Below are 26,648 nucleotides of genomic sequence, written 5' to 3' on the forward strand. Positions count from 1 at the left end.
GTTATTAGGAGACTTTGTATTAATTACAACAACAAACTGTGTTTGGACACTTGTGTGTGTGTAATTATTTGGGGGCTCGGTGCTGGGGTAAAACAAGTTCCTTCAGCACCTGGGGAATTAAAACATCTGACCTAAAAACAATTTATTTAAACAAACTAAGTTTTCTCTTTCCTTTTCCTAAGCTGAACTTCTATTCTTCTGTCATGATCAACTAGGGCTCCATTTCCCATCTGAAGAAAGACAGATGAGAAACTAAGAGTTAAGAAGTTGTATATCTCACTGTCACCCATTATTGCTTCAAAGTTCCTACAGTTTCTGGAAACTATTTTGTATTCTTCTTTGGTAACATTCTCCTCCTTCCTTTTCTTGTGTATCTTTGTGTTTCTTCCTTGGTAACAGTCTCCTTCCTTTTCTTGTGTATCTTTGTGTCTAAATGTGTATGAGCATGCCTGTCTGTGGTGTGTGTATTTATATGTGTGTGTTTGTGTAGATCTTCAAGTAAGTACTGACTCCTAATTGAAAAGATCCCTGCAGTTTTCTTGAAAAGATTTTGCAGAAGTATGTTATCTTTGCCTTCTTCCTATATTTCTAGAGCTGAGAGAGAATGGCTGATCCAAAGTTACTAGCTGGGTTTGTTACTAAGGTGGGACTAGAACTCATGGTTTCTGGGTTTCTAGCCTGATGCCTCTAACTACTATACAAAACTGGCTCTCATCCATTTCCAATGCATGTTTCTCTCTCTCTCTCTCTCTCTCTCCCCCTCCCTTTTTAGCGAGAGATTTTAAATATCTCTTTTCCCATGTGGATTTTTTTTCATGCTTTTCTTCTGGTAGGATTATTTTAGAGCCAAAGTACAAAATTTAATGGAATTTTTCATCTTCCCAACCACTTTTCTCCTTCAGAATTTCAAGCTTTTGGATTCAGCCCACCTAAGAGTTCATTAAAATTTACTCTTCTGAAGCCCTGTATACATATTTGACTCTTCTCAGTTTCTTCTCTGAATATATCAGTGAAGCTGGGTAAAATCATTTCCCCCAGAATGCCAGTTACCTTTTACTTCTTTAACCCTGTCTATTGGTGTGATGAATTGCAATCAAGTTATCCATCAACTGTGGCTCTTGAATTCTTTTTCCCATTAATCCATATACGATTTCTTTTTCCATCCTAAGAAGCCATTTGGGGGTAGATTTCTGGATGAAGTTTGCTTGTTTGTTTGTTTTAAATTACAGTTAAGAGAAAATGTCAAAGAAACCAACATTTTAATCAAAAGCTTTATGGAAGCAGCACAATGTCTATGCCTGCGCATCTGGAATTTAAACAACTTGCCTTGGCATTCTAACTTGAAAGCAGCTCTCAGCAGTACGTGTGGGAGGTTTATGCATTCCAATTTCTTCAATCATGTAATACTTATTATTAACAGAGCTGACATGACACAGTAAGAATTTATTCTGCATGCTGTAAAGTGTTACATTACACTCTCAGCATGTCCTCCCTCTTCCCCCCACCCTCTGCTGAAGTCCTAATTAAGGATAGAAAGATGTTCCAGAAAGAAGCATTTGAGCACAAAATGTTGAATGTTAGTCTGTCCTGAATCAAGCTTAGATATTTTCAGACAAGGTCTGAAATGATGGGCTTGTGGACTGACATGATGTTTATACTCCAGACATCAAAAAACATTAACGATGTTATAATGTAATCATGATGGTTCTGCTACAAATGGAACCATTTGTAGCAGAACATACGTTTCAAAAATCTTTTGGTTATTTCCTAAAATTCTATTTTTCAAAACAACGACTCTCTAAATTAGCTATTTTTGGAGGCACATGGACTCCAATATATAATATTTAATATATTGTTTAAATATATAATATAATCCTTCTCCAAATAATGAATTAAAGCCCTTTACTTTTATTGAAATTTATGAAAAAGCCTGTCACTTAAATTACCGAAAGCTCTTTTGGAATCTCAGTTATAAATATGATTGATTTAAGAATTATTGTAATTATACGTGTCTGCTGTCTACAAACTTCTGTTTTCCAAACCCTAATCAGACAGGTTCAGTCTTCAAACAGCACATTTCAAAGTTACCATGACAAAAATAGTGTCCAAGGAGGGATATGGGGAGTCTTCTGACAAGAAAATAAATGAATGCTTACAACCAAGAACATCTCAACCTCATAATGGAGGATGAGACTCCTTTTTTAAAAAAAAAAATTTTTATTATTTTCAAAATAAAAGACATAACATGTCAAACAAACATAAAATAGACAAAACGTAACACATAACATAAAAAGGAACTACAATTGCTCCGCTCAGTATTGAAGTCTTCTTAATAAAAAAAGGAAAAACTAATTATAGTTTTGATCAATTCAGAAAAATAAACATTTCTATAAAATATCTTTATATAATATATTCTTTGTTTTAACGTCTTTGTTTTAACATCTTTAAGCATTTCTTTTATTCCACCAACTATATACCTTTTGCCAAGTTTTATAAAATTCTGTTTCTACCTAAATACTGTACTTGTATTAAGCTTATCATATAGTTATATTTAGTTTATTAATTGATGTTTTAATAATTAATTTAGATAAAAATATCAGGTAAATTACCTAGAAATATTTTCAAGTTATTAATTACATGCCATTTTGGAAGCATATCAATCTTAGAGGTTTGAGAAACTCTTTTAGGATGTCAAGCATGTCAACTATAATTGAAACTAAAAAAAAACAGACCTTGACTCCATCTTCAACTCCACAAGAATCTTCATCACCATTTATTTATTTACTTATTAGATTTGTATGCCGCCCCTCTCCGTAGACTCAGAGCCATTCCCACTACAACAGATCAGTAGATATTCACTGAACTATTGGGACAGAACAAATGATGAATTTGCTTCTGAAGTGGCTGGATTAAAGCCAAGGGAACATATGCTATTTTATGTGTATCTAAGTCAGTGGGCTCCAAAACCCAAGATAGCCAACACAACAAACTAAACCCCTAGGCAATATACACAAGCACTAAAAAGCTAGTACTCCCTGTTCACTACTCCACTTTTACCTACTTCTACTACACCTCTCCTACTCTCCTACTCCTTCTTCAACTACTGTTCTTTGTGAGGCCTACTTTTGCAGAACAATATCTTTTTCTATCTGCTTTAGGTTGCTCCAAGCTACTTTATTTCCACAGATGACCATATACCTCCACCCTTCTCTCCCACACACCAACATCCCCAATTGCCTCTCTGCTCAGCTTTTATAGCCAACAGTAGCTGTGCTAGTTAGGAAAATATTTTAAAGAACAGGACAACAGCAAGATAGGTGGTGGTCATTTTATAGGCAGCTTGTCCTTTCACAGACATCCAGCTACTGATGTGTTCAGAAGAAAACAAGAAGTTGAGTTATGCAATGGTATCTCTATCATTGGGAAGCTGAATTTCAGAACCATGAGTCAAGGCGAACATGATGCTATCAGAGAAGAAATATCAAGGCTGGAAACCAGCAAATTGACATGGGCACAGTTGGTCACGTCGCACCAGAAGAGCTTCAGGTTTTCTATTGAAGACAAGAAAATTGTCATCAATGCTTGAATACATCCCACATGCCTCTACCCCAGTGACAGAACATACTCAGTCTAAGTCTAATGTAAGCCAATTAACATACTGATCTATGTGGTTGCTAGGAGTAGAAAACTACTGGATGGCACATCAATCAATCAATCAATCAATCAATGATCCAGAGGATTCAGAAGAAGCAGAAATTAAATATATCTGTGGTGATATAATTTTTTAAAAAGCCTTCATGTTAATTATAGGAGACTGAAACACTGAAGGCAAAATAGCATCTGCAATAAAAGGAAGCATTGGTCTGAACGTACAAAACAAAGTGGAAGATAGGCTACTATTTCAAATGCAAACTTTGCAGCAAAGACCTCCTTGCAATAATCCCTATACATGATGTATTCTTCAAAAACGAAATGCAGATGCTGTATTCAGTCAGGGAAAAAAAACCCAACAAATCACATTGCATATCTACAGCTACAGATTATGAGCTCTTTCTTGCAATGAAAGAAAACAAACAAAATCATCGAACCACCAAGATATAATATCCCACATAATTATATGTGAAAATAAAGAAAGGATTTAATGGATTTGATTTGATGAGCAGAATGAAGAATTTTGGACACATTTGTGACATCATTAATCACGAAGCAAACAAAAATATTTTGAGATGCAAAACAAAAAAACAAGCAGCAGAAGGCCATCTGCTGATATGTGGAAAATGGTTGAAGAAAGGCAGAAAGCAAAAAGCCATAGGAAGAAGAAAAATTACTCAGCTAAACAACAAATTCCAGAAAAGAGTAAGAAGTGGGGGTGGGTTTTACAATGTTTTGCATGCATCCCCTCATGCAATTGTGCATGCTCAGTATCTATAATTGTGCATGTTCAGTATCTATAATTGCGCATGCTCAGGATCTATAAATCAGCCCGAAACACAGCTCAGGAGCTGATCGGCTGTGCTTCGGGTGAAGGAATAAAGGTAAGTATAAATCAGGGGGCGAGCGTTCTTTTTCAAGCAGTAACAGAGGGAAAAACTTCCAAACAGTTAAAAAATTGGAATTTCTTTTTTAAAAGATGGTGGCACCCACGGACTGGCGCCAACAGAACTGGATCCATGATTGTGACATCACCAGCGGGTCAGTAGCAGTTCGGGTGATCCAGTCCGAACTGGGAGGAACCCACCCCTGGTGAGAAGCAACATTTATTATCAATAGGTGATGTGAAGAAACCAAGCCTAATAATCGAGTGGGAATGACGAGAGATTTATGTAAGAAAATTACAGAAATCTCATGAATCTTTTATGAAAGATTTATGAAATGATTAAAAAGACAGAGAAGGCAAAGTTTTACTGAAGAAAGAAATTATAAAGCAAGGATGACACAAATACACAGACTTCATTGCTTACTGGAAGCCTTAGAATTAATCAAAAGGTTGCATATTTTGGACATGTAAGGTGAAAGCAAGGGTCATTAGAGAGGACTCTTATGCTTGGGAAAATAGAAGGAGATAAAACAAAGGGACATGCTAACTATCACTAATGACACAAACCCAAGCTTACAAACCCAGTCAACGAAGCAGTGGAAGTGATGTGCCGGTGCCTGGAGGCTGTTGGGGTCTGGATGGATGTCAACAGACTCAAGCTCAACCCGGATAAGACGGAGTGGCTGTGGGTTCTGCCTCCCAAGGACAATTCCATCTGTCCATCCATAACCCTGGGGGGGAATTATTGACCCCATCAGAGAGGGTCTGCAACTTGAGCTTCCTTCTCGACCCACAGCTCACATTAGAGAAACACCTTTCAGCTGTGGCAAGGGGGGCGTTTGCCCAGGTTCGTCTGGTGCACCAGTTGCAGCCCTATCTGGACCGGGACTCACTGCTCACAGTCACTCATGCCCTCATCACCTCGAGGTTCGACTACTGTAATGCTCTCTACATGGGGCTACCTTTGAAAAGTGTTCAGAAACTTCAGATCGTGCAGAATGCAGCTGCGAGAGCAATCATGGGCTTCCCAAGGCATGCCCATGTTACACCAACACTCCGCAGTCTGCATTGGTTGCCAATTAATTTCCGGTCACAATTCAAAGTGTTGGTTATGACCTATAAAGCCCTTCATGGCATTGGACCAGAATATCTCCGGGACCGCCTTCTGCCACACGAATCCCAGCGACCGGTTAGGTCCCACAGAGTTGGCCTTCTCCGGGTCCCGTTGACTAAACAATGCCATTTGGCAGGACCCAGGAGAAGAGCCTTCTCTGTGGCGGCCCCAACCCTCTGGAACCAGCTCCCTCCAGATATCAGAGTTGCCCCCACCCTCCTTGCCTTTCGCAAGCTCCTTAAAACCCACCTCTGTCGTCAGGCATGGGGGAATTGAAATTTTTCCCTTCCCCCTAGGCTTATAGAATTTATACATGGTATGCTTGTTTGTATGTATGATTGATTAGATTATTTTTTAATATTAGATTTGTTACATTGTCTTCTTTATTAAATAAATAAATAAATAAATAAATAAATAAATACATACATACATACATACATACATACATACATACATACATACATACCTCCAAACTGGCAAATGAATGTTCATTAGATCTGAAAGAACTAAACAGAAGAAACCACAAATCCTACGTAACATCCAGAGTCCCCAGTAAACTGAGAACATGCATATTATTGGACAATTGAAGAGGTGGTGCAATGGTTAGAATGCAGTACTGCAGGCTACTTCTGCTGCCTGCTGTCTGCAATTTGGCAGTTTAAATCTCACCAGGCTCAAGGTTGATTCACCCTTCCATCCTTTTCAGGTCACCAGTAAAATGAGGACCAGATTATTGGGGGCAACAGGCTGACTCTGCAAACCGCTTAGAGAGGGCTATAAAAGCACTATGAAGTGATATATAAGTCTAAGTGCTATTGCTATAATGTTGTGATGTCTACAGTGAAATGAACTGTATTGCAATCCTCTAGTGGCTTTCAACCAGCTGCCTGAATCAATTTAGAGAGTGAACTCCAGCAGCACAGGTCCACAGGTTGCTTAGGCCTAATGATCAAGGCTTGTGAAATCATAGCTCATTTTTCTGTGCTGACTTGGCTGGCTGCTAGAATGTAACAGAGCAGGCTATAAATCTGCCATAGCCAGAGATAAGTAATCTCAAACTTTCAGAAAATAAGCAGCCTTTGAAAGAGTCATTCTAAACTGTGCTCTTGGTTAAATATGCCAGGCACACGTCAACAGCAATAAACAATTAGGAGACAAATCCAGAGACGGTACAAGAGACAAGGTGAGGCAAAATCCATGGTCCAAAACATGGCAAAGCAATATTCAAGTCAGAGGTGTGTTTTGTTCCTAAACAAGCTATTCTTCACTGCGTGAAATAATAATTAAGCCACATAGAGCCTCCACCCAGTATAGAGCTATGATACATCCCACAGGAGCTTCAGTCTTCTCATCTTTTAGCACTTTCATGTCTTTTTCAGATCTACAAAAAGTCAGCTTTTAGCTCCTGAGTCTTCTTGGGGCACTCCTTCCTAGAGCCAAGAGACTAAATTCCTGAGTTTAATAGAGTAGGGGCAAGAATTTGCTGGTTCTGTAAAAGACACAAAGAGTCCTAGAAGCTCTATTAGTGCTGAAATTTTACCAGTACATTGGCAACTTTTATTTATTTATTTATTTATTTATTTATTTATTTATTTATTTATTTATTTATTTATTTATTTATTTATTTATTTATTTATTTATTTATTTATTTATTTATTTATTTATTTATTTATTTATTTATTTATTTATTAGATTTGTATGCCACCCCTCTCCGAAGACTCGGGGCAGCTAACAACAATAAAAAAAGACAACGTAACAAATCTAATATTAAAAAATAATCTAAAAACCCCAATTTAAGAGACCAATCATACAAACAAGCATACCATGTATAAATTCTATAAGCCTAGGGAGAAGGGAAAAAATTTCAGTTCCCCCATGCCTGATGACAGAGGTGGGTTTTAAGGAGCTTGCAAAAGGCAAGGAGGGTGGGGGCAACTCTGATATCTGGGGGGAGCTGGTTCCAGAGGGTGGGGGCTGCCACAGAGAAGGCTCTTCTCCTGGGTCCCGCCAAATGACATTGTTTAGTCGACGGGACCCGGAGAAGGCCAACTCTGTGGGACCTAACCGGTCGCTGGGATTCGGCTGGCAGAAGGCGGTCCCGGAGATATCCTGGTCCGATGCCATGAAGGGCTTTATAGGTCATAACCAACACTTTGAATTGTAACTGGAAATTGATCGGCAATTGGGAAGCTGTAGTAAAATTTTAGAAACCATTTTGCCACCAGTGCTAAAGCAATTGGCTATCAGTAAGGTGAACACATTTTCTTGAGAAAAAAAATAAAAAATAAAAGGATAAACCAGAAAAAGGGGACATTTCATGAAGAGGTTCATATGAATAAGAATTTTGTTTTTAAAAAAAATCATAACTTAGCTTTAAATCACGACCAAGATTTTTTTTTTTACAAAAGACATGCTAATTCAAACATGTAAAACATAACTTATGAGCTTATAAGAAGCAAATGTTAAAAAGAACATTGGTAATCAGATCGTGCATGGTAACATTTCTACAGTAAAAGTTAAGTGACCAAAATAAAAGATAAAAGGGAGGTTTTGGGGGAAAAATAATTAAAGGTAGTCTAACTTTTTTCTGGACTAAAAGGCACAGGGTCACCATGCTTAAAAGTAACTTGTCAAACCTCAAGATCTTATAAATACTAATGACCTAAATTGTTCTGGACTACAATAACCCCAATTCTGTCACCTTTCATAAGGCCTTAAAGATCTGATAGAGTGCTCAGGGCTGAAGTCTTGCATGTGTGAAGGTCCCATTTCTTTGCTGTGCTAGTGACTATCTTGTAGTATCTTCCTCAGCTGCTGTGTATTGATTTTTTTTTTAAAAAAAAAATAATGATTGGAATTGTTTTAAATTTACAAGTTTAAGATTATTCCCCACTCAAAGTCCTTTGTTGAGATGGTCAGCCACATGGACTGAATGAATCAATCAATAAATATTTGAGGGAATGCTGAATGACATCAATGGAAAGCAAATATATTCATCCAAAAGACAAAATAAACTCTGTATTATTGAACACCAGCTCCACTCCTTTTGTACTGAAGTTAAGTAAGTGCACCAGTGTGCCTTTCGTCCCCTGTCCAATTGTCTTCCTTTCTCTTGCTTTTCATATATATATTTTCTTCCTTTCATATATCCTCTCCTATAAGTTCACTTTTACCCTTATATATATTACTACATGTCTATTTTTCTTCCTATGTATTTATGCATTGGAAAAATAAATAAATAAATAAATAAATAAATAAATAAAGTTGCTGTTGGCTGTCAAACTGTAAAGGCTTCTTACCTTTTCTGTTTGTTTTACATGTATACATATATAGCATGTATGATGTATATATACCATGTATGTATGATATGTGGGTGGTGTTGTCAGTGGTCCACAGCCAACTCAATTAGTCACAGATTCTGAGGAGGATAAACCGTGTTCATCTTGGTACCCTAGGCCAGTGGTTCTTGACAGCTGAGTCAAAGAGTGAGTATGAGAGAGAATTGAAACCTGAGAAACCTGGGGAACCACGAATTATGGTAATGTCTGACTCAGAGGAGGAGGGGGACATTGGGGACAGGACCCCCTATTAGATGCCAGGTTCAGAAGGTCATGAAGCAGACAGGAATATATTTATGGGAAAACTTCTAGAAGGTGAATATATCTATGAAAATGTCTAGAGATTGAATATACCTAGGAAACAGTTAGCCACCCCCAGAAAGTATATAAGTGAGGATTTATGGGTAAAGATTCAACGTTTGAAAAGATGGAGGTCCTAGATCCAGAGTTCCAGAAATACTTTGCTGGCAAACTGCTGCTATCCCTTTAAGTTCATTGTGCAGAGATGCGGCTGTCTGAGGAAAACCTGAAGATTCGTGAGTGTGTGTATTTGAAGGACATTAGAATATTGAGGAATGTCTAAATTGGATTTGGTTCCCAGCCACAGCCTGCTCTTTATCTATTAGGCAATTTAACCGGAAACACCTTGTTTTGTACAGATCAGTTTTAAATATAGATATGTTTTGTTTAAATTTTCTGCAAGTGGGTGCTCCTTTGTTCCAATCCGATTAGTCCCAAGTAGAACAGATGGATAGATGGATGGATGGAGGAAGGGAAGGAGGGAAGGAGGGAGGGAGATAGATAGATAGATACATAGATGATAGATATCTAAATGATAAATGATAGATAAACAGATATTAAAAGTGGAAAAGTTGCTAAATAATTGTGAGTTTCACAAATATCTTATATTCATCTGTAATTCGAGTGGAGAAATTGGTAGTCTCAACTAAAGTTCCCAGCAGCTCTAATTAACATTAATAATGCTTAGGGATGTTGACAGTTATATGTTTGAAACATCTGATGAGGCACAGATTCTTCGTCCTGGTTTCATAACAAAATGTTTTCCTTTATCTTCTTTTATTTATTTAGGCAAATAATCAAATAATGCTGAATACTTAACAAAGGCAGAAAAACACAGTATAGTAACTAATTAAGAACACAGTTGAGGCACCCTTAAAATAGCCTCAAAGTTTAAACAAAACAAAAATATTAATATCAATGGACCCAGTGCTGAGGAAAAAGCTAAATCTTCAAGGTTTTTCAAAAGGAAAGTAAGGTTGGGCCCCTCTAAATCTCAGTAGGGCCCAGAGAGCTTTTATCCAGGTTTATCTTGCATGCCATTTGTGCCAGTTCTTTGACTGAGAGGCTCTTCAGACAGTCACTAATGCCCTGGTCAACTCATAATGTGATTATTGCAATGTGCCCTTCATGGGGTTGCCCTAGAAGTCTACATTGAAGCTATACTTGGTTCAAAACACAGTAAGCCTTTTAACATGCACAAATATCTCCATTGCTATGCATCATGAGTACAATTCAAGATTACTATCACCTATGGATCCCCATATGGCATGACATCATGGATTCTTTTGAAACCATATCCAATTTGAGGAGTCAAAAGAGACATCAACAACACAAGTCCTTTTAAAAAAAAATAACAAAGGAAGTTAAATATTTGGGAATTAATCTATCTTCAAGAAGTATAATACTCAAGAAGGACAATTATGATAAATTAAATGAAAAAAATTAAAAAGGATCTAGAAAAATGGACGAAGCTGCAACTCTCTTTCATGGGGAGGATCTCATCGATATAGATGAACATTTTGCATCTTGTGAGCCGCCCCAAATTTTCAGAGAAGGGTGGCGCATAAATCTAATAAATAATAATAAAATAATAATTTTGCCCAAAATTCTCTTCTTATTTCAGACCATTCCAATAAAACTGGATCAAGAATACTTTATGAATTTAAATAAAATAGTAACCAAATTTATTTGGCAACAAAAAAAACAAGAACAAGGCTAAAACTACTACAGGAAGCAAAAGACAAAGGCAAATTTGGGCTACCTGATTGGAAAGGATATTATCAGGCTGTGGTTCTTACTTGGGCAAAAGAATGAATTAAATTGGAGAATAACAGAATATTAGAAATAGAAAGACATGATCTCCAGTTGGCATTCCTTTTTATGGGATGATAAACATGTTGCTCACCGGGTTTTTTAGGCTATAGAAACATAGAAACATAGAAGTCTGACGGCAGAAAAAGACCTCATGGTCCATCTAGTCTGCCCTTATACTATTTTCTGTATTTTATCTTAGGATGGATATATGTTTATCCCAGGCATGTTTAAATTCAGTTACTGTGGATTTATCTACCACATCTGCTGGAAGTTTGTTCCAAGGATCTACTACTCTTTCAGTAAAATAATATTTTCTCATGTTGCTTTTGATCTTTCCCCCAACTAACTTCAGATTGTGTCCCCTTGTTCTTGTGTTCACTTTCCTATTAAAAACACTTCCCTCCTGGACCTTATTCAACCCTTTAACATATTTAAATGTTTCGATCATGTCCCCCCTTTTCCTTCTGTCCTCCAGACTATACAGATTGAGTTCATTAAGTCTTTCCTGATACGTTTTATGCTTAAGACCTTCCACCATTCTTGTAGCCCGTCTTTGGACCCGTTCAATTTTGTCAATATCTTTTTGTAGGTGAGGTCTCCAGAACTGAACACAGTATTCCAAATGTGGTCTCACCAGCATTCTATATAGTGGGATCATAATCTCCCTCTTCCTGCTTGTTATACCTCTAGCTATGCAGCCAAGCATCCTACTTGCTTTCCCTACCGCCTGACTGCACTGTTCACCCATTTTGAGACTGTCAGAAATCACTACCCCTAAATCCTTTTCTTTTGAAGTATTTGCCAACACTGAACTGCCAATACAATACTCAGATTGAGGATTCCTTTTCCCCAAGTGCATTATTTTACATTTGGAAACATTAAACTACAGTTTCCATTGCTTAGACCATTTATCTAGTAAAGCTAAATCATTTACCATATTACAGACGCCTCCAGGAATATCAACCCTATTGCACACTTTAGAGTCATCGGCAAATAGGCAAACCTTCCCTACCAAACCTTCCCCTATGTCACTCACAAATATATTAAAAAGAATAGGACCCAGAACAGATCCTTGTGGCACACCGCTTGTAACCTGACTCTGCTCAGAATACTCGCCATTAACAATAACTCTCTGATGTCTACGCTTCAGCCAGCTGCAAATCCATTGAACTATCCAGGGATTAAGTCCAATCTTCACTAATTTATCTATCAGCTCTTTATGTGGAACCGTATCAAAGGCTTTGCTGAAGTCCAGGTAGGCAATATCCACGGCACCACCTTCATCCAACACCTTTGTGACATAGTCAAAGAAATCAATGAGATTAGTCTGACATGATTTGCCTTCAGTAAAGCCATGCTGATTTGGGTCTAATAAGTTATTGTTTTTTAGGTGCTGATTTATCCTCTTTTTGAGTAGAGTCTCCATCATTTTAACTACAACTGATGTCAAGCTAACTGGCCTGTAGTTACCAGCTTCTTCTCTACTGCCCTTCTTGTGAATAGGCACAACACTGGCCATTCTCCAATCCTCAGGAACTTCTCCTGTTAACAAGGATTGGTTAAACAAATCAGTCAGGGGGGTAGCAATGACAGATCTGAGTTCTTTAAGAACTCTGGGGTGGATGCCATCTGGACCCATTGCCTTATTTATCTTTAATCGTTCAAGTTCTTCTAAGACATCGGCTTCTAAGATCACTGGAGCTGAATCCGTACAGCTGGAAGCAATGCTATATCCCTCTATAGTATTATTTTGTAAGGTGTCTTTTGAGAAAACTGAACAGAAGTAGCTATTGAAATGGTCAGCGATCTCCTTATTCCCATTAAGGCATGTATTATTCCCGGTACTAAGCTTCGTGATGCCGCAGTTTTTCTTCTTCTTATCATTAATATATCTGAAGAAGGTTTTATCCCCCTTCTTTACAGATTTGGCAATTTCTTCCTCTTTTGAGGCTTTAGCAGCATATATTATCTGTTTCGCCTCCTTCTGTCTCATTTTATATACCTCCCTATCAGCTATACTTCCAGACTCTTTATACCTCCTATAGGCAGCCTTTTTTTCATTGACTATAGCCCTTACATCATTGCTAAACCATAGCGGTTTCTTCTTCCTTTTACCTTTAGTTATTTGTCTTACATACAGTCCAGTGGCTTTTAAGATGGCCTTTTTAAATACAGTCCACTGGATGCTCGCTCCTGCCATTTTATCCCTCCCCTTTAATTCATTATCTAAATATTCTCCCATTGCATTAAAATTTGTTTTTCTGAAATCCAATACTTTGGTTGCATTATAGGATTGCTCACAATGAGTTTTTACATCAAACCACAAACATAGATGGTCACTGCAACCTAAATTTTCTCCCACCTTGACATCTGAAACCCAATTCCCATTCGTAAAAACTAAATCTAGAATATTCTCCCCTCTAGTTGGTGTCTTAACCAGCTGTGCCAGAGCTGCTCCTGTAAAGGCCTCTACTATATTCTTACTTTTGCATGTAAGGGCACTGGGGATATTCCAGTCAACATCAGGCATGTTGAAATCACCCATAACCACAATATCTCCCTTTACTGCCATTTGGGTAATTTCATCATATAAGACAACTGATAATAAATGTGTTGTTAAACATTTTTAAAAATGTTCAATCTCTCTCTCTCTCTCTCTCTCTCTCCCTCCCTCCCTCTCTCTGCACTTATTCTCTTTCTTCCCTTTCAACTGCTTCACATCAAGCTTTTATAGGGAATGCTGCCATACAGACATTGGGGAAAGGGCTTAATTAGGAAGGTGAAAGCAGCATAGGTGCCAACAATTGTCTGAGTAGCCTGCTGTTCCACAATTGGGCTGGGATATCTGAAGGACTTCTTGTCTCCAATCTTTGCTGCTTGCACTGCATGTTCTGATTGACTGAGGACACTTCAGGTACTCTCTATTAAACATTGTCCTCTTAAGGAACCAAGGAAGCATGTCTTCTCTGTCATGGTCCTCAGTTTCTGAAATAGCATCTTCCCCAGAGATGGATTTCCTCTCTTAGGATTCTGCAAAGCTCCCAAAATGTGGCTGTGATCTCAGGGCTGGGATTGATACATTAATGTATTTGGATGGAGCTGCTTTTTTGATTTGTGCTGTTTATAGAATAGAATAGAATTTTTATTGGCCAAGTGTGATTGGACACACAAGGAATTTGTCTTGGTGCACATGCTCTCAGCGTACATAAAATAAAATATACATTTGTCAAGAATCATATGGTACAACACTTAGTGATTGTCATAGGGGTCAAATAAGCAATGAAGAAACAATCAATATTAATAAAAATCTTAGGATATAAGCAACAAGTTACAGTCATACAGTCAACATGGGAGGAAATGGGTGAAAGGAATGATGAGAAAAACTAGTAGAATAGAAGTGCAGATTTAGTAGAAAGTCTGACAGTGTTGAGGGAATTATTTGTTTAGTAGAGTGATGGTGTTCGGAAAAAAACTGTTCTTGTGTCTAGTTGTCTTGATGTGCAGTGCTCTGTAGCGATGTTTTGAGGGTAGGAGTTGAAACAATTTGTGTCCAGGATGTGAGGAGTCAGTAAATATTTTCCCCACCCTATTTTTGACTCGTGCAGTATACAGGTCCTCAATGGAAGGCAGGTTGGCAGCAATTGTTTTTTCTGCAGTTCTGATTATCCTCTGAAGTCTGTGTCGATCCTGTTGGGTTGCAGCACCAAACCAGACAGTTATAGAGGTGCAGATGACAGACTCAATGATTCCTCTGTAGAACTGTATCAGCAGCTCATACAATCGTTTTAGTATAAGCTGCTTGTTTGGTTTGATAATTTAACTATCTTTATGTATTTTCTAGCTTTGTATGCAGAGTCCACTGGATTTGGGCAGGTAATACATTTGAATAAATAACCGAATATACATGTGCATTAAGAAATGCCAAGAACCAAGTGATCGTATATAATGACAAGATAACATGTGGCAAGATAAATTGCCCTCTTACACTTAATCTTAAAATCAATCTTAAGGATTTGTTTGCTTGTTTCTTCTGTATGTAAAACCAGATTCATTATCATACAGGCCCTGAAAAATGCCATGTTTCATTAAAATATCCAGATGCTGGCACATCTGCTATATAGCTGAATATATATGAAATGCAGGGTGGTTGGGCAATGAAAGGGGAGATTGCTGGACATTCCTGGAGGTGTTTTTGCAAGTCATGGATTAAAGATATTGTATGTATCAAGGAACAGATGGAGGAATAATTTGCAGTTGGAGATGGTCAGGCTCAAGCAGGACCCAAAAAAGAGAACTGCTGTGGATGGAGAAGGCTGCAGATTTTGAAGGACAGACCAGACATGGGTGAAGACAGCGTGTCAAAGCTGCCAGAATCCCAGGAAATCTTTTTCTTTCTTTCTTCAAGAAGTAAAAATACCAAGAAACACTAAGTGAGTCATGGAGGGAGGGGGTGAAAGAGGTAAGAGAATTTAAAAAGCTCTTTTTGGAAGTATGTGGGTATTGTTACGCCAAGGCCGTTTTAGAGCCTCTTCAGCCAAATCCATTTATCTCTCAGAATATTCACAAATTACCTACCTAAAAGCCCTACTTTCATTTAGAGAAGAGGTTTGTACCTGGAAAGTGTCTGTCTCATTTCCTTACCCTCTAATGTCATGATAGAAAAGTTATGTGACTTCCTCCCCCCCCCCCCCACACACAGAACTTTTTGAAATGAAATGTTAGTGGCGATACGGAGAGATGCTATGTCTTTCCCCTTCTGAAGCATCTATAACCTTGGCACTTGACATCCATCCATTGTCTCTCACTTACATATTCAGGCCTGCAATATCTATTCATATATTCCGAGAATGGGAAGGTGTTTGCTGTCTCATATATTTTTTTAAGATAGGGAAGAGTTTGCCTGGAGAACTTTAAAAAGGAATGTGACAACTTCACAGAGAATAATTCTATCTGTGACCATTTAAACTGGTGTTTAAGTATGTGTGGAGATACACACACTTAAAACAATGCAGGAATTTGTGTGTGTGTTTGGGTGCGTGCATATTAACATTGTGTTCCTATTTTTGGAAGGAAGGAAACATATACTTGAAAAACTCTGAGCAATAATAAAATGAAAACAGCAGCAAAACCAAGATATGATGTTGTTGAAATCCACATATGGCTATGACAACCACAATCGTATTACTTTAAATCCAGGAAATTATTTTTACCAGTCTACTGAAGAGTCTGAAGCATGGGAATCAGCTTGACCTCCCTAGGGAATGAAGCCCATCAGATGATTCCCGATTGTGGGAAACATTCTGCCTGAATCATTTGCAATTTGATGAAGTAGGACCCAAATCAAGGCTTCAATAGGAAAGAAAGTTCATTCCAATATGCATCCATGTAATAATTGCTCGTGGGAAGGAGAGGAGACAAAATGGTAGATTTGCAAACAATAGAACTTTCCAGAGAAGTAATTTTCTAATCTCATGCTAGGTGCTGAACAGAAGTCCACAGGGTTGAAGAAAGGGGAAAGAAAAGTTAGGGAAATGATAAAATGTGCATTGTAGCCAAAAATGGAGTTCAGGAGCCTGTTTGGCAGAGTGCTCAGGGCACCAGAGGTACTCCCAACATGATTGATGTCAAGCTAGTCATACCTATCCTGGCCACACCCAAGCCGGCTCCCCAAGGTCAAACAGAACCCTGATGTAGCCCTCAGTGAAATCAAGTCTTACACCCCTACTCTGGATCATCAGTAGAAATGGGACTGTGTTTTATTGTCCCCTTTATCAAATACAGCAAGGTCAAATCCAGCCAGCTGATGAACTGGTGGTGGTACAAAATTAAGAGACCAGGAATCGTGTCTGCTAAGATTTGAAATCAAAATATCCCTTTGTGTTCATGTAGCTCAAGCTGAGTTTTTGCTAATGACTGAGACATATTCATATAATTCCTAATGCAACAACTGATTGCCATTTATTTATTTATTTATTATTTATTTTATTTATTATTTAGATTTGTATGCCGCCCCTCTCCGAAGACTTTTTCTTTTGTGCTTCTTGTAATTACACAATTTCAAGAGAGTTCTAGGTTTCCCTAGTGGTCCCCTGTCCAATTACTTTAAAAAAAATACTTTTTTGTAACAGCCAATGTGAGCTAAGGATTGTCACCTAAATTAATATACAGTAGTACCTCTACTACTTAAGAACTTTTCTAGATAAGAACCGGGTGTTCAAGAATTTTTTGCCTCTACTTAAGAACCATTTTCTAATTACAAACTCAAGCCTGGAAAAATTTTCCAGGAAATTTGAGAGCGGCATGAAGGCCTGGACAGTTTCCTGCCACTCCCTCTTTAATCCCTGCCATCTGGGCTGTCAGAGGAGCATTTTGGTGGTGCTTAATGAGGCTTTGGCAGTCCAGAGCGAACAAAGCATTTTCCTTTCTGTGGGCGCTTGGATAGGGAATAAACCTCTGCCAGTGCCCAGAGAAAACAAACACTCCCTTTCCTCTGGGCAGCCGAGGAGTCACCATAGCGAAGAAAAGGTGCATGGGAAGGAAAAGGCAGCAGGTAGCAGCAGCAGCCAGTGTATGAGAGTATGGGAGGCAGCCTTGCGCAGGATGTATTGGAGGCGTATTGCTCCTCCTTGCCGCCTCAGAGTCCCTCTTTTTTTTTAAGCCTTAAGGTTTTGGATTTTTTTTATTCCCCTCCCCTCACCTTCTTCCTTTGGCACCGACTGTCCTCCTCTTCTTCCTCCTCCTTCTCCCACCCAAATTCTGAGCTTTTATTTCTTTCCTAATGGGTTTGCACACGTTATTTGCTTTTTCATTAATTCCTATGGGAAAAATTGCTTCTATTTAAGAACGTTTCTACCTAAGAACCTGGTCACAGAATGAATTAAGTTCTTAAGTAGAGGTACCACTGTATACTTATTCTGCAGAAACAGTTCTTACTGCAAAGCCAGTTATTTAACATGGAATATTCGACAGTTCCTGTGATTAATCCATTGTTTTTCTTTCTGAAATGTTATGATTTTTGCCTGTTTGGAACGGATCATTGTACTTCAACACAAGGTACTGAAATTATCTGAAGGTAGCCATGGAAACAGCATTAATAATGAAAGACCAATCTGCTTAACAAGATAATTGATAAAAATCGTATAGCTTTCAATTATAATCTGACTCAGTAGCACTTTTTTTCTTTTTCTTTGTGTAAAAAAGGAACGCAAAGTCTAACAGAGAGAGAGAGAAATGAATAAATAGCATATCAACAACTCCAAAAAGTGATTATGTATCTGAATTTGCCACATGGGCTGCTTGGGTAAAAAAATAAAGGCTTTATTTATCTCTCTGCTCCCCTACAGTGGCCAATCCAAATTTTTGCCCAGTTTGACATAAATGTCCTTTCAAAATCCTCCTTCGAATTTAAGATCCAAGGAAAAATAATTTCTCCCAAATTATTTCTGGTAGAAAATCCCAAACAGCCTGGAACACATTAGATGTTCTGTATGAACCAGCAGTGTGCTACAGCAGCCAAAAAGATCCAGTGTAATCCTGGATTGCAGCAACAGAGGGATAGCATCAATCAATCAATCAATCAATCAATCAGAATAGAGCTGGAAGAGACCTTAGAGGACACCCTATACCAGAGGAAGGCAAAGTTGGCACTTCTATGAGATGTGGACTTCAATTCCCAGAATTCCTGAGCTAACATGATTGGCTCAAGAATTCTGGGAGTTGAAGTCCCCAAGTCATAGAAGAGGCAACTTTGCCTACCCCTTCCCTATAACAATGATCATGTACTTTTTCAGTACCGAGTGCCAAAAAGGGACCACTTTGCGCATGTACTTATCTGAGGCATGATCAGAAGGAGGAGTTGCCCACAGAGCATGCATACACCAGAAAATGTGCTTCAGGTTTCACGCACACACATGAATGCCAGCTGGCAAGACTTCCTGTTACTGCCGTGCATGTACATGTGCCGATCAACTGGTCGGCATGCATGCTCATGCCAGAAAATAGAAGACCAGCTCTTCTGGTTTTCAGCAATGCCAACGCACAAAGGCCAACTGATTTTCACATGTACATGCACTCCAGAAATCCAGAAGAGGAATGGACGATGCCACTTGTGCCAGGCAACATGGCTCCACGTGCCACTCTGTGCATGCGTGCCATAGGTTCTGGTTTTCACTGTCACAGCCCTATACCATTTCAGACAAAGGTCTATGTAGTCTCTTCTTAAAAGCCTCCAGTGATGAAGCAGCCACAAAAATCAAGATCATGAGAAGTGCTAGTGTTGCATCCATTTCTGCGCTAGTGTGACCACACTTAGAAAATTGCATCCACTTCTGGTCAGCATTTTAAAAAAAATTGATGAGATCCTAGAAAGTGCAGAGAAGAGCAATAAAGATGATGAGAGGTCTGCAGGCTACATCATATGATGAGCATCTATGAAAGTAGGTATGGCCTTCTCCGGGTCCCGTCGACTAAACAATGTTGTTTGGCGGGTCCCAGGGGAAGAGCCTTCTCTGGTGGCACCAACTCTCTGGAACCAGCTCCCCCCGGAGATTAGAACTGCCCCCACCCTCTTTGCCTTCCGTGAACTCCTTAAAACCCACCTTTGCCACCAGGCATGGGGGAATTGAGATATCTCCCCCGGGCCTATACAATTTATGTATAGTATGTTTGTATGTATGTCTGCTTAATAATGGGTTTTTAAAATGTTTTTAAATTAATGGATTTGTTATGAATTGTTCTATTGCTGTTGTGAGCCGCCCCGAGTCTACGGAGAGGGGCGGCATACAAATCTAATAAATAAATAAAAATAAATAAATAATGAAGAGAAGGCTTAGTAGTGACATGATAGCTGTCTTCCAATATTTAAAGTACTATCACATAGAAGATGGGGTGGTTCTATTCTCCAAAGAACCTGAGTGCAGGACAAGAAGTTTATTAAAGAGAAGTTCAACCTGGAACTAAGGAGAAATTTCCCAATAGTGGGAACAATTAATCAATGGAACAGCTTGCCTACCTAAGCTGGGGGGGGGGGGCATTACTGAAGCTTTTCAAGAAAACATTGAGCAACCATTAGTCCAGGATGGGTATAAGATCTCCTCGCTTAGCTTCTACAAAACTAGGTAGCTGACACTTAGAATAGAGCTGGAAGGGAACTTGGACATCTTCTAGTCCAGCCCCCTGCTCAACCAGGAGAACCCATACCAGTGATGGTGAACCTATTTTACCTTGGGTGCTGAAAGAGCATGCAGGCACACTATTGTGCATCTGCGAGTGCCCACTGTCGCGAATAGACTCAATTAGGTACAGCCCGCGTGAGCTGAGATGAGACTAACCACGGAGGTCAAGGATCAAAATCAAAGCTGCGAGGAATACTTTTAAACGAAGTTACTTTTATTAAGAACGCTTTTTAAAAAATAATAATAATGCCTGCGAGCAGGCAAGAGACATGTCTACATCCTTAGACTTCTCAAAGAGTAATGGAGAATCTTCCTTCTCTTCTGACACAGAGAGGAAGTGACTAAACAGGTTTACATCATAAATGGGGGGGGAAGCTAAATTAACATACAAGAGTTAACTATTTAACTACTGAATGTCTCTAGATGTCTCTGGAGGCTGTCAATACACAGTGTGACACCCACGTCCATAATTCAATGCCTGGGGAGGACAAAAACAGCTTCCCCCACCCTCCAGGAGGCCCTCTGGAATCCAGAAATAGCCTGTTTTCCAATTTCTGGTTGGCCCAATAGGCTCCTGTTTTGCCTCCCCCCCCCCCAGGTTCCAAAGGCTGCCCTGGAGCCAGGAGAGGGGGGAAATGCTCTCCCCCATATATCAGAGGCTTTCTGGAAGCCAGAAACGCCCTCCTTAGAACCTGTGTGTGAGCCAAAAACCAGCTGGCTGGCACACACATGCACGATGGAGTTGAGCTATGCCAATAGCTTGTGTGCCAGCAGATATGGCTCTGTGGGCCACCTGTGGCACCTGTGACATAGGTTCACCATCACTGACCTATACTATCTCAGGTAAGTGGCTGTCTACTCTCTTCTTAAAATAATCCATTGATGGAGTGCCCATAATCTCTGAAGGCAAGCTATTCCACTGGTTAATTGTCCTCACTGTTAGGAAGTTTTACCTTAATTCCAGGTTGCTTCTCTCTTTGGCTAGTTTCCAACTATTCTTGTCTTGCCCTCTGGTGCTTTGTGGAATAATTTGACCCCCTCTTTTTTGTGGCAGCCGCTCAAATACTGAAATACTGCTATCATGTTGCCCATAACTCTTATTTTCTTTACACTAGCCAATCAGAATCCTGCAGCCATTCTTCATATGTTTTAGTCTCCAGGCCTTTAATCATCTTAGTTGCTCTTCTCTGAACTTTTTCTTAGGTCTCAACTTTTCTTTCTTTTTTTTTTGTAGTATGATGAGCAAAATTGATTGCAGTATTCCTGGTGTGAACTTGTTTAGGGGATTTTGTAATGAACCCAACTTCAAGAGATGACCATTTTTGTCAATGCTTGTTGTATCTTACTGTCTAATACTGCCTCTAAGGAAAACACCAGAATTTCTAGGAAGATAGGATTAATTGCAACCCACCTGGAAAATTATTTGCCTAGACCTAATAAATTAGGGTGTGGTGGAGTTGGCATACTAAAAAATCTGACAACAAAAGGCAAATTTTCACTTTTTAACTATGTTTGAAGGGTGTACAATTCTCTACCTATGCTGAACTTTAATCTGTGACAGTTCAGTTCAAAAGATGATGCCAAATCCTGGCACTTAAAAAAAAAACCCATTATGGAATAATAAAATGTTAAATGCAGTTCTGTCTTGATTCACAGCCAACTGATCAGTGGTGGAACATTTCAGTTCTCTTCAGGTCGAGTTATGTTAATTTTCCCCCTCTAACTATTGAGCAGCTGTGTTTTGAACAGACACAATCTGTGCCAAATAGAAAAGAAATCTTGTTAGGTTGCTCAGTGAACTGATCCCAGGGGTGGGGAAAAGGGGAGTAGAGGATGTTAATCAATAAAATGGCAAAGTTATGAATAATACACATCATGAACTAGGCCTAAGAGCAGATTCATTTATTATGTGCTTAGTATAAGCTCCTTAAAGGCCAGTTTCAAGCCCTCTGTTACACACAAAATGTACAAAAAAGAGATCCTTCTGTTCCAACCAATTTTGTTACCGTTAAATCTTTCTGATCTAAAAATATTTATTTGAACCTGGCCTTGTCCTACTCAAAACAACTTGCAGTTGCCAAATAGGAAACATGGGCACTTGAAACTGGAACATAGTAGTCAGCTTTTAAACATCTCCAATTTAATGGATAGAGAACATTTGAACGGGATCTGCTGAAATCAAGGAAAGTAAAATTAGGCATGATTTCCTTAAATTCTACTGTATTTCAATGGATTGACTAAAAGGCCTCATCCACAGAGTATCTTTAGCCAAAATGTGTATCCACCTAATTGAATTGGTATCAATTATTAGAATTCTTTCACCTCAACCTGCTTAATTCATGAGTCTTTAAGAGGGTTAGTTAGTTAGTTAGTTAGTTAGTTAGTTAGTTAGTTAGTTAGTTAGTTAGACAGACAGACAGACAGACAGACAGACAGACAGACAGAGAAAGAGAGAGAGAGAGAGAGAGAGAGAGAGAGAGAGATAGTCAGTCAAACATGTACAAGATAGCAGGTATAAATATGAACATAGATACGAACGAAGGAAATGAATACAAATAAGTGGGGACAGTAGGACAGGGATGGAATACACACTGTTGCACGTATGCACACTCCCTTTACAGACCTCTTAGGAATGGGGTGACATCCACTATAGACAGTTTCAGGTTGAAGCTGTGAGGATTTGAGGATGTAACAACAGGAGCAGGTAGGGCATTCCAGGTGTTGACCACTCAGTTGCTGAAGTCGTATTTTCTGCAATCGAGTTTGGAGTGGTTTACCTTGATTTTGCATTGATTGTTTGTCCATGTATTATTGAGGCTAAAGCTGAAAGAGTCATTGACAAGTAAGACGTAGCAGACAGTTTTGTGTACTGTGCTTAGATCAGAATGCAGGTGGCACAGTTCCATTTAATTTAAATTTAATTTATTAGATTTTTATACCACCCAATCCCGTAGGGCTCGGGGCAGCTTAAAACTTTTTATAATTTTATCCTGATACTGAAAATTTGCAATTTTTCCCACTCCCACTCTAACCCTTGCCATTTTCCAGAAGAAACTGAAAAGCAACTTCTAAACAAAGAAAATTTGGATTGTGATTTCAAGGTGATTGACAATGTATTTTTCATTTGGATGTTTGTATGTTTGTCTTATAGATGCCGATAGTCAGCAGAATGCAACAGGATAGAAATCAAATCAATCAATAAATAATGTGTGTCTTAGCACAATGATGGAACCAAGCAATTGGATTTTGGAGCTGTGCATGAATAGAACTTGTTCAGAAAACAATTGTCTATGGAGATTCTCAATCATCCCAGTCATGCTTATACCACAGGTCATCATCTTCTTTTAATGACCCCATAAACCCTTGCAGGATGGAGTCTGTGCAACTAAAGGGACCTAGCAGAGGTTTTTAATGGCCAGATGCCCTTCCTATTACCAATGTAGAGTTTTGTTCAGCAGATATATTCTCAGAGTGCCCAGAGAAAGAAATATTTGCCTCTACCTAGGATCAAACTCACAGCCTCCTGATTGTGAGATGAAAGCTCCACCTCCAGGCCACCCACATCACTATGATGAGAAAGTCAAAGTGAGAAAGTCCAGTTGCCTTTTGGGAAAAAAGCAACTTTGAGGTCAACAAGCAATTATTTAAAAAATACAACCTAGCACAGGGGTGTCTAACTTGCAGTTTCACTTAATTGTCAAGTAACATATCACTTTTCCCCCCTTCGCTAAAGTGACAATGGGCACATGATACATCTGGCCCATGCATGGCAAGTTTGCTACCCCTGATCTAGCATAATACTTTTCTCCCTCCCTCCCACCCTCCCTCCCTCTCTGATAACTGCAAAAACTCAAACAAGCAGTAGAAGGCAGCAAAAAACATAGTTCTTTGTAACTTTTTTGCTGTCATCTAGTGGTCAATTTAATATGCTTTTATTTGTTTGTTTACAATCCAAATAGGATCTTCCTTCCTTTGCCTCAGTTGAAATAACAAAGTAAAGATTAGTAACAGAGGGTTTGCACTTCCTTAGTTACTGGATATTATTTTTCCTGACGCTTTCATAGTTGTGTGTCGTACATGGTCTTATAAATCAAAATAGACAAAGGGATGAACTTTTTAATGGATATTTTCCTCCAGTCAAAATAATGTTTCCATTTTGATTTCGCAAACACAGTTTCAGAAGGGAAAAAAAATCACATGTAAATATTTATAATAAAAGAAAAAAGTTCTAAGGGGGAATTTCTTAGGAAACAACCAATGAGTAAAAAAAAGAGAAAAAAAAGGAGGCCCCGGGCCCAAAGATAAAACCAGAGTTTAGTCTTCCATCTGTTGTATCTTCTCTTGTAAAAATATATATGAAGCAATAATTCTTCCTCTCACCATTTTGTAAAATACACATTTTATATGCATACTGTGCTTATCCATTATTTTAAATATATGTGTGCTGCATATCTGAGAACTCTAGCTGAGTCATACCCCCAGTTGTGTGTACAAGTTGTGGTTGTTCCTGGATACACCTGTGCGTAGGTGTCCTGATTTTTCTAAAATTTTGGAAACAAGTCTTAGCCATGCCTGTAATGTATTGTGAACAGCTATTGATCATCAATAATGTATTTCCATCACATATGCCAATTAATTTCTCCAAAGTGAAGCCAGGATAACAAATTAGTTGTCAGTAGATTGTCATTAAATGAAAAATATTTTTAATAAATGTAATTACAAAATTATAATTAGCTTTGGGCAAACTAACTGATTAGTCAGAGTAGTCTATCCTCCAAAATCTTTGTTCATATGCAAGGATTAGAAAGGAAAGGGGGGGAAAGTTTAATGGAGGTTATAAACAGTAGTCAGATTTTTCAAGAACAACGACTCGATGAAATGTTGGAGATGTTGTTGTGTACCTGGTTCATTTCATCACATGCAGTGGACTTGTACGAAACACAAAGATTTTGAAAAGAAATCTTTCCAAAAGCATTGGATTGAGAAGATATTGAAAAGGACTATTGAATTAAAACCAGAGACATTCTTGTTGGGAATTTTACCAGAAAATTTCAAGAGAGAAGAAATCTACTTAATTGTTCATATAGTGACGGCGGCTAGAATTATTTATGCACAAAATTGGAAATTGAATAGGATACCAACAGAAAGAGAAATAATAAATAAGATTATGGATTGTGCTGAAATGGATAGACTTACTTTAAGATTTAAAGATAAAGAAGATTCAGAATATTACAGAATCTGGAATAAGATTTATGAATGGATGGAAGTTAAAAATAACTAAAGCATATGAATATTTTTTTTTAAAAAAAGTGAAGTAAAAGTTTGAAAAAACAGTGAATAGACAACCAAATGAAAAAAGAAAGAAATGGTGTCAGTACTAGATGCTAATGTAACACAAATTTAAGATAGCTCATGTTTTATATTATTTTATATGGGTAAACTATTTTCATTAGGGAATCAGCAAAAGATTGGAGTGAGGGGAATTCTTTTTTCTCTTTATCTTTCTCCATAAATAATTAAGAATGTGGGATTTTATAGAATGTTGCTGAGGATATATTTTGGGGTTTTTTTTCTTTGTCTTTGTTCTTAAATTTCACTACTACCTTTAATGTTGGAGAGATGGAGTTATGGGAGGGGAAGGAGAAAGTAGAAAGTAAAGAAACTCCTTAAAGCACATTAATGATATGGAAATTTGGCATATGTATATGATTAGATATTGGTATTGTGTTTTGTTATTTACAAAACATCTTATCTTAAGGTGGAAAAAAAATTATACCCCCCCCCAAAAAAAAAAGAAAAGAAAGAAAAAAAAGTTTAATGGAGATTATAAACAGCAGTCAGATTTTTCAAGAACAAAGACTCAGTCCAATAAACTACAAGTTAAAATGTAAGCAGCAACCTGTGCAGATCAATGTCAATTCCCTTAACTGAGCTGTTCCTTCTGACAAATATTTAGAACCAAGGTGACTTGATTGGCTGCTTCACTCCAGTGGTATGGCTTCTCATGCACAAGCCAGTTGGATTACGGTACTTAAATAAATGATGGGGAACCCATCCAGTGGTTATATTGAATGCTGTAAATGTGTTTGCAACTTACCTGCTGAATATGTTTTATTTTTTTTCATTATGGTTTTATAAGGTTTGTTAGTTCTTTGTGGTATGTTTTTGCTGAAAGTTTTAATTGCTGCCAGCTGGCCAGAGTCACTTATGTGAGATGGAAGGAAGGAAGGAAGGAAGGAAGGAAGGAAGGAAGGAAGGAAGGAAGGAAGGAGTCACAGACAATAATTTAATTGCTGTCAGCTGTCAGTTTTAATTGGTGTCAGCTATCCAGAGTCCCTTATGTGAGAATGAAGGAAGGAAGGAGGAAGAAA

This window comes from Erythrolamprus reginae, chromosome 1 (genome assembly GCF_031021105.1).
Source record: "Erythrolamprus reginae isolate rEryReg1 chromosome 1, rEryReg1.hap1, whole genome shotgun sequence".
Classification (NCBI taxonomy): Eukaryota; Metazoa; Chordata; class Lepidosauria; order Squamata; family Dipsadidae; genus Erythrolamprus; species Erythrolamprus reginae.